This window comes from Aotus nancymaae, unplaced genomic scaffold, assembly GCF_030222135.1.
Source record: "Aotus nancymaae isolate 86718 unplaced genomic scaffold, 86718_ANA_hifiasm-v0.15.2.pri h1tg000012l, whole genome shotgun sequence".
In the NCBI taxonomy this organism is placed as follows: domain Eukaryota; kingdom Metazoa; phylum Chordata; class Mammalia; order Primates; family Aotidae; genus Aotus; species Aotus nancymaae.
Genome location: NW_026988423.1, coordinates 26755425 through 26773659, shown reverse-complemented (window position 1 = coordinate 26773659; position 18235 = coordinate 26755425). Strand labels below are relative to the sequence as shown.

Genomic DNA, 18235 nt, shown 5'->3' with positions numbered 1-18235 from the left:
CATGGTTACCTTTACCTTGCTTGGCTGTGGTTTGGGGTGGCATTAACACCAGGATTTCTTTCAGGACCCACTGAGGGTTGGTTTCTGCTCTCCTGCGCCACCTGCTGTCACCAAGTCCAAATGCAGACTCGCCAGTCGCCAGCCCAGGGCTCCCAGCCCCAGCCAGAGTCCAAACCTCAGACCAACCAGATGTTATTTAGCCGGCCAGATTTCTGTCTGGGCCTTATCTGTACCGCCTTCACTGGCTCACTAGATCAGAATCCCAAATGTCCCCGGATGACTCGCCTCAAGTCACGCAGACCCTGAGCTCTTTGGCCAGAAAGAGGGAGCCTGTTCGATTGGGGGTTGCTGACCAGCGGTTCCTGCCAGCTTTCTGAATGTGTGGCCAGTGGAGGCCGGCCTCCCCTTAGCAGTAAAAAAAGCGAATCGATTTCTTTAGAAATGTCGACAGACACATGACACTGATCCTTTAAGGGACTCCCCAATGTGTTCCCCGACTGGGCTTAGTTTCTCCCAAGTTGCTCAGAAATGGAAATCTTTGCTTTTTGCTTTTTAGCACTCTGGACTTTTCTGCAAACTCACAAAAGTTGGTGATTCTAACCAAGCAGCCACAAGAAAGTGGGGTGCTGCTTTTTATTAGTTAAATTAAGTACCCCCGTTATTCTGTTTCAGGTTGAAGATCTCTTGATGGCAGGGACTTACACATTTGCTCCGTCTCCATCACATACAGCCTGGCACACAGTAGGTGCTTCACACATCCTATTAAAAGGAGCAGACCCTATCTGGTCAAAATCCTTCTTGGGAGTTCTTTTCTATTTGTCTGTTAAAAGGAAAAAAAGTCAGAGCTGAGACTGTGAAAGTTTATTCCTGATTTAAGACCGAAAAAATAAAGCTACCCCTGAGAGAAAAACAATTATGAGCGAGTGCTGCCATTTCTATGATCACTCTGATAAGAATGAGGATGGTGACAAGCTGTGGTCTCCCAAGGTGTGAAAAAAGAAGAGCATATGCATGCAGGAGAGAACTGAGTGAGATATGAGATAGAACTTCCTGAGAGCAGAGGTTATGGGATACCCTTAAAAATATAAATGGGAGTTTATGTTAGTAAATATTCTGGAGAGAGGTACGCAAACATTCAGTTCAATAAACACTTATTAAATTCCTGCATTATGCCAGCACTGTATTATATGGTGGAGTTAAAAAGAGTATATAGTACCTGGCCACCAAGAAGAAAGACAAACAAGCAGACAATTTCAATATGATTTCCTGATTGCTAAGAGAGAAGTGTGCCCAGGGTTTTGTGGCAGAATATGAAGGGGCACTAATTCAAACTGTGTAGTCAGGGAAGGCTTCCTGGAGGAGGTGGTGTTTGTACTGAATCTTACTATTGGGTGGAAGATATCTAGAGGAATAAATGCAGTCAGCATATTCCAGCAAAGGTGGCAAGCTAGATTAGCTCATGTACAAACATCTTCAGATCATAGAAACTCCTTTCAGTCCTTTCAGATTGAGTCATCTGGGAAATGCTGCTGTCCCATAGGAAATGTCTTATAAGCCTGGCAGCCTAAAGGGGCTCAGTTTTCTGTTCCATGTACAGCTTGTCACCTTGCTGGCACAGCCTCTTGTAGATTTAGGAGGGAAAGAGTAAAAGAAGGAATTCTATTTTCATCTGCATCCGAGGTGGTCCATTAAGCAGCCTCTGTGCTCTAACATTCAGGGAGCTGCAGAACTGGTGTCTGATGCATCAGATCTGATATATTTGGGTTCAAAGAGAATAAACCAACTACTACTGAAAATTCCCTCACAGCAGCTACTTTTTGAGTTCCAACAGATTGTTGTACCCAGCCCCATTGTCCAGGTGGGAAAACAGAGGCTGAAGGGCATGAAGTCACTTTCTGGGACTTGGGGAACAACTATTGGCTACTGCATAGTAATTTAGCTTCTTATTTCTCACGTCATTGCTGCAGTTAGTACCTTCCCAGGGTGGGAAACTCTGAGAGTCAATTTTCCCAGAAAGACGCAGTTCTGAAATGGCAGGCCTGTTAGTAATGGCCTGTTTCCACTGGGTATCCTGCCCATTGGGCTGGCATTATGGGGGTGGGGGTTCCTAGCCACCCCAGGGAGGTCATTCAATCCCAGCCATGGCAGTCGGTGTCCTTGGTGCTCTGGACCACCATCAGAGAACGGAATCTGCGGGAAAACAAAGAGTGCAGCCGGGGCGGCAGACCTGAGCCCTCCACGCCCACTTGCCCAGGGCAGTCCCAGCGGGGCTAGTGCCAGGCGCTGTGCTGCTTCTCCACCCCCTTCCCGGTCCCTCGGCTCATCTGCTGGCTTCCAGAACTCCAGCCATCCTGAATGGGTCTTTGTGTGCACCCCAGGAGCTGGCTCAGAGGAGCCTGATGGAAATGCTGGACAGAGACGTCTCCTCTGGATCCAGGCACAGCCCGTCGTGGTGCCATCTTGCGGGAGCCAGGCTTTTATTGTTCCACCGTGTTGCTCTATCTGGGAGCGAGTTGGGACCTGGTGAAAGGGAGAAATGTTCTGCACCCCTGACAGTGGGGTCATGGGCAGGACCACAGGGATGGCAGCGCCTCTGTCACTTTCCCTCAGCTCTCTTTCCCACGGTCAGTCTTTGCTACTTTACCCCCCGAGATGACTGTGATAATATTAATAAGAAGAGGCACCATTGATGGTCACTCCCAAGGTGCCAGGCATTGTGCTAAGGGTTTCATCCCATTGAATTAAGTGTTCTCAAAGATCCCATGGGATGTGCTGTCTTCTTATTCTCATTTTACAGGTGAGGAAACCAAGGTTTGGAGATGTTAATCAGCCTGCGCAGGTAACTCTGAACAGGAAAGTAAGCAGAGGGGATGCAACTCTGCCCTCACCTCCTCCTTCCAGCCTTCAAGGTGTCTTTTACCAATGATTGAGGTCCTAAGACCACTTGTACACTCGTTCCTAAGAAACCCCTAAGCTTCAGGGCACGAGCAGAGACAAAAGCCTGGTTCTGGCAAAATGTAAAAAGCCTCGTGGCCTCTGAGATTCCTTTTTTTAATGCTGTCATTTTTTTTTTCTTAATCGGGGGGATATTTTATTTTGTAAGATAGAAGAAATTATAGATGTATAAGGAAAATGTTGGGGGTACAATTGTAGATTGAACATTTTGTTAAAGAACCTCATCTCCACCCTCAAAAAAACAATCATTTTATGAGACAAGCAAGTACCACGTGAGGGCTGGAGCTCAGGATGCATTTCAGATGTCGGCGGTCCCAGCTCTGTCACCGCAGGCACTGCTCTGGCCAGGCGTCCTTTGTGGATGCAGCAATGAGGGTTAATTCTGGGTGTCTGACCCTGAGGTTCTCTTTGGCTGGGTTGGAGAGCAGGCAGAAATCTTGCTTTTTTTTTTTAAATAGATAGAAGCAGTGGTGATAATGGCATCTACTCACCTGCCTGGTTTCTCTTCTATGTATGGCAAAACTGTCACTTGGGAAGGGTGATTGATATAGCTCTCTTATGGAGCAAAGTCAACGACACTTTTAGGGGAAAGAAGTTTTAACTATGACTTTTAGAACAGCCCTGTTGGCTGAGCCAAACAGCCAGCTGGAAAGGGCTGTGAGCATTTCTCTGTCTGCAAAAAGGCTATAAATAATCTATGGTAAACAAACGAAAACAGCAGAAGAAACACAGGTTAGATCTTCAGAAGAACTTCCTAGCTGTGCAGTGTGGTTAAGGTATCAGGCAAAATTATAAGTTGTGTCCCAGAGTTAGCGAGTTTCCCTTCCCTTTTCTTCTCTTCCCTTCCCTTCACTTCTTCCCATTCCTTCCCTTTTTTTCTTCCCTTCTTTTCCCTTCTTCCCTTCCCTTTTCTTCCCTTCCCTTTTCCCTTCCCTTATCTTTCTTTCTTCCCTTCCCTTCTTCCCTTCCCTTCCATTACCTACCTTTCCCTTCCCTTCCCTTTTCTGTTCCCTTCCTCCCTTCCCTTCTCTTTTCTTCCCTTCCCTTCTTTCCTTCTCTTCCTGTCTTCCCTTCCATTCCCTTTTTTCCTTCCCTTCCCTTCATTTCCCCTTTCTTCCCTTCCCTTCCCTTCCCTCCCCTCCTCTCCCCTCCCTTCTCTTCCCTTCCCTTCTTCAGCTTTTTTTAAAAGAAAAGTTAGTTTCTCACCACTCTATACTATTATCTGTATAGCCCATTCCCAAGATAGGGGAATGGTCGTTGACAATCATTGGCCTCATATAGAGAACCTTCATATCCATCTTAAACACACAACAAAAAGATATTCTCTAGAATACGAATCCTCAACATTGTGTGTGGTATGGTGTGTTCTGCCCCTCGGTGTGAAAAGTTAATGTCCGTTCCTAGCCACCGCTGCATTCAACCCCAGAAATGTCAATGTTGTAATGATGGCTAAGGTATCTGAGTAGTTTTTCTATGAATTATTCTCCAAGTTGATTTCTACAATTTTTTTCGGGGGGAGGGATAGAGTCTCACTCTGTTGCCCAGGCTGGAGTGCAAGGGCGTGATCTCGGCTCACTGCAACCTCTGCCTCCCGGGTCAAGTGATCCTCCTGCCTCAGCCTCTCAAGTAGCGAGGTTTATAGGCATGCATCACCACACCTGGCTAATTTTTTGGCTTTTTAGTAGAGATGGGGTTTCACCATGTTGGCCAGGCTGGTCTCAAACTCCTGACCTCAGGTGATCCACCTACCTCGGCCTCCCAAAGTGCTGGGATTACAGGCATGAGCCACCGTGCCTGGCCTCTACAATCTTTTTATTTCTCTCTGATATCCAAGGATCTGTACCAGAGCATATTTTTTCATTAGACTATTACTATCATCATGGATTATTATTACAACTTGATTGTGGTGACATATAATAAATGCTTATGATTTGAGGAACTGAAGCATTAGTGTAGCAGAAAAATACTCATCAAAATCAAGATAACAGTCTGTAGAGGATTAAGGTCCTAAGATGTAGGGTGTTGAACAAACAAAAATCATAAACAGCCATGAGCCCACTTCCAACTTCAGCCCCTTTCAACTCACTATGCTGTCATGCTCTGGTGTTTTTCTTGGGAGTCACTTGTTTCTTTTTTACTTTCCTAGTCTCATTTCTGAGAGTGGAACTTGCTATTAAAACAAATAATGCTTAAAGATAGTAGAGTTCAAGAGCTTACGGGCTAATTCAAGGCAGACACTGGAAATAACTTTTTGATTGTGACAAGGAGGATACACTGAAGAAAAACCTGTTTAAATAGGGCAAGTGAAATTTACCTCTGGGGCATGGGTTACTTGAAGTTTGAGTAACTTTCTGGGTCTCAGCCCTTTAATTAAGGGGTAACATGTGAGTCATAGGACAATTTCATCTTTGTGAAGAAAGCTGTCAATTTATTTCTTGGACTTGGGTCAGTAGGCAATGCGGAATCACTTGTGAACAGCAGGCATCAAAGAATCACCAAGCGTTTTTGAACATGAGTGACATCATCGGAGGCATGCGTTAGGGAGACTGAACTAAAAGTCACGTGTCAAATGCATTACAGTGGACAGATACTAGCAGTCAGAAACCAAGTAAGAAGGTATAGCAGTAGTCCAAGTGAGAAAAAATGAAAACTTCACCAAGGATAACTGCAGTCGGAATAAAAGAAAGTACTAATTCAAGAAATACAGTGGAGAAAGAGTGGACAGAGCTTGACAACCAAGCAGCTATAAAGGAGGGGCGGGGTGAGGGAGGAATTAACTATGACATAGTCTCAATCAGATTTCTCCAGAGAGCAACTGGGCATTTGTCCAATGGCCAATGGGAGCAACTGAACTCTCTGCACTTTTCTTGCCGACAAACAAGCAGGGAGTAACAGCGGCCTGTTAGCTGTGCAAACTTCCCCATAACCTATCATGGTGAGGGGAGTATGACCCTGTCACGGGGTGAGTCAAGATGAGAAACAGGGTTGCGGATGCGGGTTTGTACTTTCCTGAGGGATGTTGCCTTTTGATGGGTCCCGTTGCCCCAACCCTTCATGGTGATAATATCTAACACTCAGGCTGCTTTTAGTTAGTGGGGCTTTCTGCACACACAAGTGAGGAGAATTCTTTTTTTTTTTTTTTTTTTGAGACGGAGTTTCGCTCTTGTTACCCAGGCTGGAGTGCAATGGCGCGATCTCGGCTCACCGCAACCTCCGCCTCCTGGGTTCAGGCAATTCTCCTGCCTCAGCCTCCTGAGTAGCTGGGATTACAGGCACGCGCCACTGTGCCCAGCTAATTTTTTTGGTATTTTTAGTAGAGATGGGGTTTCACCATGTTGACCAGGATGGTGCAAGTGAGGAGAATTCTACAAAGAATTGGGAGAAAGAAATTTAACAGAACGTGCCACGGCAGTATCCTGCACCACCCACCAGCAGTGTTGAGTGACTTTTAGTGTTTTAAATTAGTTCCCACCCTCACCTTTTTTGTGCCATTTTCCTACTTATAAATTCAAGGCTATGGTACCAGATTTCCTTGACTTTAGCATGAAATGGAAATGACTTTGAATTAAGTCCTGTGTTTATTGCTGTGATGCCACCCAAAGGCAGTAGGCATTTGGAAATGTAGTGAAGATGGCACTTTAATGGCCTTCAGGATAAAAGATTTTGGTGTGGGACTACTGGACTTGTCTTCTCGGCATCTCCCTGTGGGCCTCTCAGATTACCAGGTAGCATGTTTGCTGATTCTAGGACAGGGAAAAATATTCTTTTGATAAAGCCCAGGCAACCAAAGCTTTTTCTTTAGAGCTCTACCTGGGCCCAAGGGGGTTTCCTCTTTTTATGATCCAGCTTGGCCCCTAACCAAGGACCTGTGAAATTCCCTGAAGATGAGCAGCTCTTGAGTCCAGGTATATTCTAAATGAAAGACAAGAAACATGACCCTCTCACCCTCCCATTTGGTTTCCCATACTAAAGGCTGCTCTGAGCTTAAGGCATTCTTTCCTTTCTTGGTATGTAAATGTGAATATCTCCTGTTTATTGGTTGATATAGAAAAACTAAGTGTCCTTGTACTTAAGCCACGCAAATTCCAGTTGATAAAGTTTCCTCAAAAGCATAGACCGGTGGTTACTTCTGATTGCCAAGTACCCAGCGGAAGCCGAAAGTCTCTGGGTTGAGTGGCACTGAAATTGTTCCCAGGAGAATGACCACCAGAGACCTTCTTGTTCATCATGTCAGGCTTTTTGATAAGGATGTTAGAACCAGATTAGGTTCCTAGAATTTATTTATCCATCTGCATATGCGATTTGCCCTGATTTTTCATCTTTTAAGTTAAAAATGGCATTTTTTGCCTCGTGACCCTTTAGTTTCTGTCTAAGAAAGTTCTGCTCTTAATGACTGCTCTCATACCTCTGGACACATATAGGTCATCTTGGCTATGAGAATGAGTTCAAATTTCAGTTTTTTGAGAGATCCTGTTTCCCCATATGAAGAATGCCTTCAGACTCGGAGCACAGACCTGCAATGCCGTGGCCTTACTAGCAGTGAGTTAATGCCAAGAATCAAGGACACACTTCTTTTTGTTTTTGTTGTGGGAAGGACACTGGTTTTCTGGCAAACACCTCTCAGAATTGGTCAGTTCTCAATGATCGGCACTAGATTACGTGCTTTATTCATTATCCATGGATTTAAATTCCAAACTGGCTATGCCACTGCTTGACCTGTTCTCATTCAGATATCTCTCAATGTCTTCCTCTAAGCTAGAAATAGCTAGGGAATGTTATGCATTCTGATGTAAACATAATAGAAAATAAACAAAGAGGTGAATTTGTTGAAAAGTCATAGTGTAACAATTTCAAAATCAGAAAAAAACCAACTTTAGACTAATCTAAATAATTCTTTGGAATTGCATTATTTCTACCCAAATATCATGATTATATATATAAAAAATCAAAGTTATACATTACTGACTCCATCTTCCTCCCAAAGCCAGAACTTACAAGAATGTGATTGCAATACTGGACCCTGAAGTTCAGGAATGAGAGGGTATTGAGACATATAAATACTTCTTTCAACCTGCGATCTCATGGGGTTTGCGCTAAAAGCTTCTCTAGTCCCTTCTCAAGACAGTCTTCAAGGGAGTCTGCCCTGAGCCATGTTGTCCATCCTCTGAAATGGGACGAAGCCCAGTCAAGCAATATAAAGTCAAAGTGAAAACAGGTTGCACCTCACCCTCTCTTTGGGAAAACCGTCCTATGCCTACTCCACCTTAAAAGTGAAACGTGCACTATTTGTGTGCAGAGACTGCACGAAGTGGGCCCCCTGCTTTTTTCAGGGAGGGAATGTAAGCAGATCTCTGAAGAAACCACTTGGCTCAGCAATTTTAGGGCTTGTTGTAATTGGCCTGGCCTAAAAGAATTCAGCAAGCTGTACCTGTGCCAAGGAAAATGCAAACGCTTCCCTGAAACAGAGGCGTTTAGAATGGAGGAGAGGAACTGGGCTCATCTGCGAGCCTGAGTAGAACAGCAAGGGGGACAGGAGAGCTGCGACGCTGGAGAGGCTCCAACGAGGCTGTTTCCTTGCTTAGCCACGGGTGGAAGTCACATCCACTGAACTGTCACCTGGCAGGGTGAGTGGGGTCTGCCGGAGAAGGATCTGGAGTGGGAGGCTTCCTCCTTCCATTCTGAGCCTCCTCATTACCCTGAGGAGTGCAGCCCCCAGTGTGGCTCCTGGCCAGTTCCTCAGTGGTCCCTTTCTGGGCTCAGCCTCTACTGCTCTTATCTGGACACTGGGGACTAAGAGTATTCGCTCTGACATTCCCAGGCCAGGACAACACTTCCTATAGACTGACTGCTCCTGATTCTTTGTGGCGTCTGACATGTTTTTTCTGTTAAAAACATAAAACCTAGGAATGATTCTTTGGATATTCTGTTGTTTTCCTTCGCAGCACCCTATAATCCTTTGCAGGAGTTTTACACTTGGCTGTGTTTCTCCCCTTCACTCGTTACTCTGTGACCCCTGGGAGGGTCAGCCTAGTCATTCCAGTCGCGTTCCCGATGCTTACCGTGGTCTTTGGCCAAGAGTAGTTACCGAGCAAATGATTGCTAGCTGACTAACAGTAATCCAGATTACTGTGGAACTTGATTTCTGTATCTCTCCTGTATCTTGAGCATATAGGAGGTGTCTAGTCAACACTTAATCGATTCAGATTTTTCTTGTGAGCTAAAAATCTTTTGTAGCCAGGAAGGTGCCCTTTGCTGCTGTCCCCTGAGAAGTGAGCTAGTCAGGAAATGGAGACACCAAGTCTTATGATGGGTCTAGCTTTCTTTCTGTTTCTTTCTACTCAAAATATCTTTCCATGCTTGGCCTCCTTCTTCCTCCTCAATATTTACCCTTGTTCCTGCCTTCATCACCCCTTGATACCCCAAGATGGTCTTGGAAACCTCCCAGATATCTTAGACCTCCCATGTAAGTTCTTCCTTCACATCTCCCTACCTTTAATTTTTCTCCCTTTTTCTTTGTCCCTGAACTCTTTTTTTCTCCTCTTTCTGAGCTCAGTGTTCCCTCTGCTCAATCAGAAGTCAATTCTCAAATGCTCTGTTTATCTTATCTGACACCCTCATCAGCTTTGCACCCTTTTTTGCAACTCTATCAGGGATAGTATCATGAAAGCAACTCCAAACACATTCCGTATACCAGCCCCGCCCATAGCCCCATCATATTTTTTCCTTCCTTTTTAGCAATCTGCACCCTTTCTATTTCCCCTGCCCCTATTCTTATACCTTCCTAGACTGCAAGGTAAGGTTCACACATAGACGCAAAAGATTGCAGAATAGGCAACAACGTCACCTATACTTTTTACTGGTACTGTGTGTCACAAGTGTGTCTCCTCAAACTGAAGATAGGACTTTTAAAATTTACTGTAATTCTGACTTTAAGAAATTCTGATGAGCTTTAGGTTCTGTCTTGTATTCTGGTACTATACTAAAGGTGTCTTTTCCTTTGCGTCCATGTCTTGCTGATTGTATTTTCTATGTGTGTGTTTTGCTTATTCTTGAGCCCCATCCGAAGGGTCTCCAATCAAATTGACTTCAGAGGTTGAGTTCAAACAGAGATCAGACAACCACTCAATCAGGGAAGATAGGGATGGAATTCAGACATTGGGGGAGGTATTTGATAAAATGGCTTCTAAACATCTCTTTTAAAACCTGCGATTCTCCTTAAACTGATCATCAGAGTGTAGGAGTTTTGCCTTTTCTTTTGTGTTTTCCACTATACTAAAGGCCATTTACCCCACAGAGGAGGAGCTTAACTCTTGGGCTTACCCGTGATAGTAAAAGAAATAGTGCTGTTCAAGGGAAAGAGAGGAAAAGGCCGCAAGCATACTTTGGATTTATCCGATCATCTAACGTGTCGGACCACGAGATCCCTCAGTGGGAGTTAAAATGCTCTGTGTGAGGATGTCACATGCTTCTTTTGTTTAGTTTCTCCTTTTGGATCCCAGGTTGTTCATAGACTCAAATAGTCCAAGAGCTAGAAGGATCCCCAAAGGTTATTTCAGTGCAGGCGGCCTCCATGCCTGGCCCTCCATTTGACCAAAGAACATCCAGTGACAGAGCTGTCACAGCCTTCTCTAGACACAAAGTGACTTTTCCAAATTTGGACCAAGCTGCAAGAATATTTTTCTTATAGTGGATCAAAAATATTTCCCTTTGACGAGTCTCTCTATTAGTTCCATTCTATTTCCTGAAGCTGAGAAGAGCAAATCCCCCTCTTTTCTGAGAGTTCTTTAAATATTTGAAGACAGCAATTACGGAGTTATATCTTTGTCTGCCTAAATAGTTCCAGTTCTTCAAATTCCTCATGACATGGTTTCAAGTTGCTTCTATATCTTGGTTGTCCTATTGTCTGGGTCCTGCATTTTTCCTGGTGTGGGGTGCAGAGCAGAATGGAATGCTCTGGCCGGTCCAAAAGGGGAACGAGACTCTCCTCCCGTCACCGCTCATTTTCCTGTTTCTCCACGCGTGACCCCACGTCCCTCACATGCTCCAGACCCTCTGATACTTCCTCCTGTAGAAGTAATTCTGGATTTTGATCCCATCTTTCACAGTGGGCCTGTCACTAAAGGTTCTCAGTTTTAGATCTATTTGCATGAAAGGGAATCTTTTTGTTTTTGCAGCTTTTCCTGAATTCTCTAAATTCTTGTTGCTTTTTTTTTTTCTTGGCTTGAGTTTATAACAGGGTTTAATTATCCTGAGGGCAGTTTAACCCTTTCATATTCAGCCCAAGGCCCAACATAGGTCTGATAAATATTTGTTGAGTTCATGGTTCGTAGCAAGATCATCAGTTGACATACCTTCTTCTGTTTTGTCATCATCATCATCATCATTATTTAAGTGGCACACAGTTTCTTTTGCTTAAAGTTACAGCTGTCTTTTGTCTTTATTCCTATAGTGCCAATGTTAGTTATGAAGAAAGAGCCCATAAAGTAGCTGCAACAGAATCAGAGGGTCATGCAACCAAGTATCATTTCCAGTGCACTAGCAAGTGGAGCTAAGATCAGAACCCAGGTTTCCTGACCTCCTCCTGCCCCGTATGTCTAGACTATGTCCTGTCTCTGAAGGAACGTGGGAGTGACACTCCCTGATCATCCTCAGTACAGGGCAATGAGCCACACCATTAAGAAGCATTGATTGGCTCCCCCGCTGTGAGAACAGTATGCTGGGTATGATAAAAAGAGACCCAGATGGAGTCTGCAGGAGAAAACTGGTCATTATGTCAAATGTGGAGGAAACACCCATAGGCCTGGTGGGATGCTCTCTATTGACCAGGGCAGGCAGGGGAATCCAAACAAGGAAACCTTCCAGAATGACAACTGTGCTCTAGCACTGAACTGTAGGTTAGCACGTGGTTTGTGACATATTATTTTGTTTTGCCATCGCACCAGTTGTGAGACCTTGATTGTGAAACTAACTTAACTCCGTCTTGTGGATAAAGAAACTGAGGCGAGAGTTGTGAATTGAGCATAGAGTAAGTAGTAGAGATAGGTGTCAAGTCTAGATCTGTTAAAGTCTAGAGCTGGTTTTGGCACGTCACATTGTCTCATCGACTCTTCCAGCAGTTCTGGCAAGGGAGCTCTTAATTTCAGAAAAACAATTTCAGACCATTTTCCACTGGCCTCTATTAAATCCCACTACCTTTCTGATGTTGGTGGCAGCTCTGTACTGAAACATACGTGAAGATGGGACTTGGATTAAAATAATAAAGCTTTGGTTGGGCACGGTGGCTCACACCTGTTAATCCCAGCACTTTGGGAGGCTGAGGCAGGCAGAGCATGAGGTCAGAAATTCAAGACCAGCCTGGCCAACATGGTGAAACCCCATCTCTACTAAAAATACAAAAAATTAGCTGGGCATGGTGGTGGGTGCCTGTAATCCCAGCTACTTGGGAGGCTGAGGCAGGAGAATCTCTTGAACCCAGGAGGCAGAGGTTGCAGTGAGCTGAGATGGCGCCACTGCACTCCAGCCCAGGTGACAGTGCGAGACTCCGTCTCAAATAATAACAACAACAACAGTAAAGCTTCATTTATTAAAAACCATAGCTATTTCGTGAGCTCTTTCTCCATAAGAAACGTAGACACTACAGGAATAAAGACAAAAAACCCAACAATAATAACCATAAGCAAAAGAAGCTGTGTGACACTGAAACGAGGAGAAGAAGGATGATAATGACACCTGCCAGGGTGGGTTAGTGCAAATGAGAGTGTGTTCCTCTGGAAAAAGATACTATTTGGACATACAGTCTGTTTTCATTAAGGTGGGGAGCAGAGTGTGTCCTGGGCTTTAGAGGCACTGAAAGGCCAAGTTTCCACGGTGGCAGGAGAATCCAGGAGACTGGACCATCATGTCTTTAACTCAGAGAGTGGAGACCACGCCTTGTCTCCCAGAACCACCTTGTGTGAACATCTGACTTTATGATACATTGTGATACACGAGTTCCCATGCAGAGTGTAAGCCATGAAGGCTTATTACTCATACCACACTCACCTGGACTCAGAGACCTCTGGGCACTGAGGACTCCGTCTCCCCAAAGTGTTTCCCTGATAAATTACAGAGTACCTCAACCCTGCAACTCACACAGAGGCTGTTCTTCATGGCTGGAGACGGACCCCACGCCCTCTGGGGCATGTCCCTGAGTGTGAACACTCTTTTCTCACCCTCCTCCCACCCAGGCACTGTCCCGACTGGGCACTGCCTTGCCATGCTCCACATCTCCCACAAGGGGGAGCCCCCGGAGGGCAGCTGGGGCTGCGGAATTTTGGAAGCGCAGAAGTTTTCTCCTCCTGTCCTGTAACTGGTTTTCACTCACTCAACTGAGAGATTTCTTTGTTGCAATGATGGGGTCTAAGATAACACTTCTGGAGGCCGCAGGCGAGAAACACAGCTGATATCATCTTTTATTGTGTGTTGTTATTTGCCTAGCATTATAAATTAAGGAGGAAAAGTAACAAAGAGCTTGAAGACATGCACAGCTCACAGGCCCTGGGTGGAGACTGGCAGCATCGGACCGACAGAACCAAGACATCTGAGGGGCAACCAGGAGGTGCGTGTGGCTGCAGAGCACACAGGTAGGTACCTGCAAGAGGACAGCCGTGACGGTGGAGGTGGGGGCCAGGAGTGGATGGAGCAGTCACAGAGGGTGGTCAGCAGAGATTAAAGGGGAAAGGCAGTGCAGAGGTGTTGGGAGATGGAGGGAGAGAGGAGGGAGGCATCCCAAAGGAGTGCAAAAGAAAAAAAATGCAAAAGGCTGACCACGGAGTGGGAGAGGCAGAGTTTGGAAAGTGAATCAGAGACATAAAAGGGTTTGAAGTTGGTTCCAACTCGGCCACCCCAGAAACTTCACAAGGCATGAGAGGATGGGAGATTGACACTGAAGGCTCAGTTGCACAAGAAAATTCAGAGTGAGTAGGTGTGCCAGAATGTCAATCAAATCATTTGGTTTGTGTGTCATATAGCCACACCTACTCCGGACTTTGACCCAAACTAGAAGGAATTCTGGTCTGAGGGTGTTTTCAGGTCCTCTCCACTCGGAACTCATGTTTCACACTTTCCCTTTCTTCCTTTGGATCTTCCACAGTTGCTCTAGGTAATGGATTAGGAGTCAGAAATTCCACATTCTAGTCCAGGCTTTTCCACTTATTGGCGAGATAGGCTTAAGAAAGGAAATATCTGCATTTCCTTTTCCTTTGTCTATAAAAGGAAGATAATAATATATTACTTATGAGCCCTATAGGGCTTTTCTGAGGGTTGAATAAGTAAGATAGTGTGAACAAATGCTCTTAATAGATTACAATTGCTAGTTAAATAAAAGATGGCATGAATAATATTAATTAGTTAATATATTCTTCCTATTCTCAACGGGGGGTTTGCCTACTGAGCTTCACACACACACACACACACACACACACACACATATATGTATACACATATATATGTGAAGAATAAGATAATGTATAACATATATTTTATAAAGATATATTAGCCTTAACCTATTATCTGTGAAGAAATTTAAATATATGACTTATTTCCACAGCACATGTTAGAGTAACCTCTTTGGCAGACAAATAGGAATCTTTGTGTTCTTACCTTTTTAGCCACCATCAGATGTTATTTTCCCTGACCTTGGGTACATTTTTGTATTTCTCAAACATGCAAATAATGATTGATGGTGTCTGCTTGGCTACCTGGATGAGTGATTTATCTGTGTCCTGGATACTGCTGCCGGAACAAATGTCACACTGTGTCTCAGGCACATGATCAGACTAAATATGCCTGGAAGAAGCAAATAAGAGACTCTGTTAATCAGTTAATCATCTCACTGCTATATTCCCTGCCTAAAATGTGTGTGTGTGTGTGTGTGTGTTTTCTGGGTCATTTATTACTTAACTCATTGAACCATGTTGGATGGAAAATTAGGTTCTGCACACGGGATCAGGCTGGTTGAGTCTGCCTGTGAAGACTGAAGCTGGCTTTGATGCCTGTAGATGCACTCACCCTTCCCTTGGGTTCCAGAGGCAACGTGGTATAAGGGGAAGGCAATGTAGATGGTGGGAAAATCACTTGACTTCTTTTGTTCATCTGTCAAATGAGACTGTTAGCATCCTTTCTTCGTGCATCCAAATGTAGATGTCAGGAGCACATGAGATTATACTGTGCACACCAACAGTTCATAACTCTCCAAGTGCAGTATAATTATAAGGTTTTATTGCCATTATTCTGCTGCATGTTTCTGACATGATCTACCCATATTTCACAATTTAAATTATTTTATTTATTTAAATTATTTGAAAAGCTGCCTTTCCAGAGCTGTTAATGTATTCTCTTACTTTTTTCATCTTCACCAATCAACTGAATCAAATATTTATAGAGATGCTAAATTTTTCATATACCCACTCATTGCCAAAAAGTTAGTATCCTATCTAAATCACACGAATAGATGCACAATGTATACATAGGCTATTTGTATTTTTCTAGCCATACCAAATACATATATACATCCCTTTTTTCAAGCATGTGCCTATTCCCCTTTTATTAAAAATACATGCAAATATGTATTTGAGCAAGAAACATATACCTACATCCGCAAACACAGCATCTTCACTTAGATAGCAGAGTTAATGAGGAAGAGGAACAAGTGCATCACTCTATCAGCATTGCAGCTATTTTAGAGTCCAGAAATGACCACGGTACACAATTCATGTGGTTAAAAAAATCATGGATCAATTTCTGCCCTGTTCCTAGTGATGAATATCAATATCTTGCGTCTTCTAGACAGACTGTCAGCAGCTTCAGATATTTTTAAATGAGTTTTTAAAAATAAATTTGTGAAGTCAATTATTTTGAATCTCATCTGAAGCAATTAAAAAACATCCTGACATTTAAGGTGATATTTTTTCCCAAGTAAAATAATTATAAATAATACTAATTATGAGCAAATCATTCAGTTACTCTCAGTCTGGTTCAACCTTTAGGTTAATAAACCGATCTATTAAAATTCATCTTGCTCAAAGGACCAATTTGTTAAAAAATGTAGCGACCTTTCACCACAAGTATGATTGATACTTTCTTTAACAATAATCAGAGCTGTCTTTCCCAGAAGAGAGTATGGTCAAGTGATAGGTGTAGAAAACTAGGGTTCTTTTATGCCTCTCTTGGTAATACTTCTCAGATAGGTGCAAAATGATATTGATGATGATGAAGATGGTGGTGATAATGTACAAAATTCAAACTCTAATTTTAAAGGGAGTACCTTAAAAAGATGTTTGAAAGCCTCAGGACAGCTGATCACAAAACCCAACTGTATTACTCTTCATGCTAAAGCCAGAATTTAGATATTTCCCTTTGCTTCTAGTGTTTCATTCTCACCAAAGGTGTAGGACAGAGATTTGCAAATGTGTCCCATGGGCCAAATGTCGTCCACTACATGTTATAAAGAAAGTTTTATTGGAACAAAGCCCATCCATTATTAGATATTGTCTTCGTATGCTTTTCTACTACAGAGGCAGAATGGAGTTGTTACAACAGAGACTACATGGTCCACAAATCTTAAAATGCTATTATCATTCTCTTACAAAAAAAAATTTGCCAACCCCTGTGTTAGGTAATGAAAAAAAAAAAAAAACTCAGATTGAATTTACATCAGTAGCTAATATTTGAATAGCACTTTAGAGTTTATAAAGTCTGATCATGTTATGTCATAACAGGTATTATTATCTTCACTTAACTGATGAAGAAATTGCCAACGTTTTCATAGTCATTCAGCCATAAAGTGGTGTAGAAAGGATTTGACCTCTAAAGATGGAAGAATGCTGCCCCAATGGTAGCTTTCAAGAAGCAGGAAAGGAGCTGGCTCTCAAACTGTAGTAATGGCTACCTGTCTCTTTTATCCACCCAGATGTGACCATTGCCCAAGGACAGGGGAGAAAGCAAAACTCTTAACATTCTTTTCTCTCATTATCTGACCCCGGCTGGGGTGATTTTAGCCTTGTCTGCTTCTACATCCTTATTCATATAACCAGAGTTATACTAATAAACAGAAAGGAGAGCAAAGTGGTTTGCAGTCAAAGCTAAACTTTATTGCATCAACTCTCGCTTATCCATACTGAAAGGAATGTATCCATGCTGAAATTGGCACTGTGGCATGAATATTCCAAAACAGCAGATAACAGAAAAGTCTTTGTTTTTGGAATATCTTTTTAAAAAGTTTGCATTTTGAAACAGTAAATCCTTTCTTAGTTATGTTTCTTTTTTATTCAAGTTAATATCAAAATTGTATTTTCCCCTCTGAGCTTAGAACATCTATTAGCAAAATAGGTCTTAAAGTTCTAGATGTAAGGAGGAAGGAAGCCTGGAATGAAAACTGTGCCTTTAAGATTCATAGATATAAAACAACAATTGTTTGCTGGGACCAAAGCTTTTCTTAATCTCGTGTTTTCTTGGAAAAGGGTGAGGGATAAAATGAAACAAATAAGAATAAGAAATTTTTACATTGAATCTCTCCTGAAGATTCCAAGCCAAAGATAAAGATTTAAACAATTGAACTAATTCAATGTTTCATTCAACCAGTCTTTATTTTGAGTGTCCACTGTGCAGGCACTGCTAGGAGTTAGAGTATCACAGTGACTAAGAAAATTGATTAGAGAACAAAACATGTGCGTACGTGTTGTTAGAATAAACAATGGGATGGGAGTACAGATAAAATCTTAAGTATGTAGAGTCTTAATGGAGAAGTCATTCTTCCTTAGACAATCACAGAGGATATTATGGAGGAAGTGGAATTTTGTGAGACTTGAAGAATACACAGGTATTGGACCTTTGAAAATGGGAGGGTGTGGCATTCTAGAAGGCAACTGAGGCAACAAAAGCGTAAGAACAAAATGTAGGGATTAGATGTGTTCAGAAAATTGTTTGGTGCTTGTGGAACATATAGTTATATGGGAATAGAAGAACATAAGAGAGGTAAAACAGGGTGAAACCAGATTCTGGAGGGCCTTGGATTGTAAGTGAAGAAGTTTGGTCTTTATTCTGTAGATAGTGAGAACCATTGATTCTTTGTGTGCAGGAGAATTACATGGTCACACCTGTGACTGGGAGTAGAGTGTGACAGATATTGGATAAGAAGTTGGAGGCAGGTCACCAGAAAGAGGTAAAAAAGGTACTCCTCCACCTTGCACTCTAGTTGCAAAGCTGCCTCTCTGTCACAACCCTGACTATTGTAGGTTACAGC

General features: G+C 43.1%; 1 long non-coding RNA gene across 1 annotated transcript in view; it reads left to right on the top strand.

Moving 5' to 3' along the window:
- Positions 1-18235, top strand: part of LOC105729491 (uncharacterized) — a 276092-nt gene that overhangs the window by 148701 nt on the left and 109156 nt on the right. The window contains exon 4 of the long non-coding RNA XR_001110258.3: positions 13432-13577. This is a non-coding gene — a long non-coding RNA (uncharacterized LOC105729491). The remainder of the gene's footprint in view (positions 1-13431; positions 13578-18235) is intronic.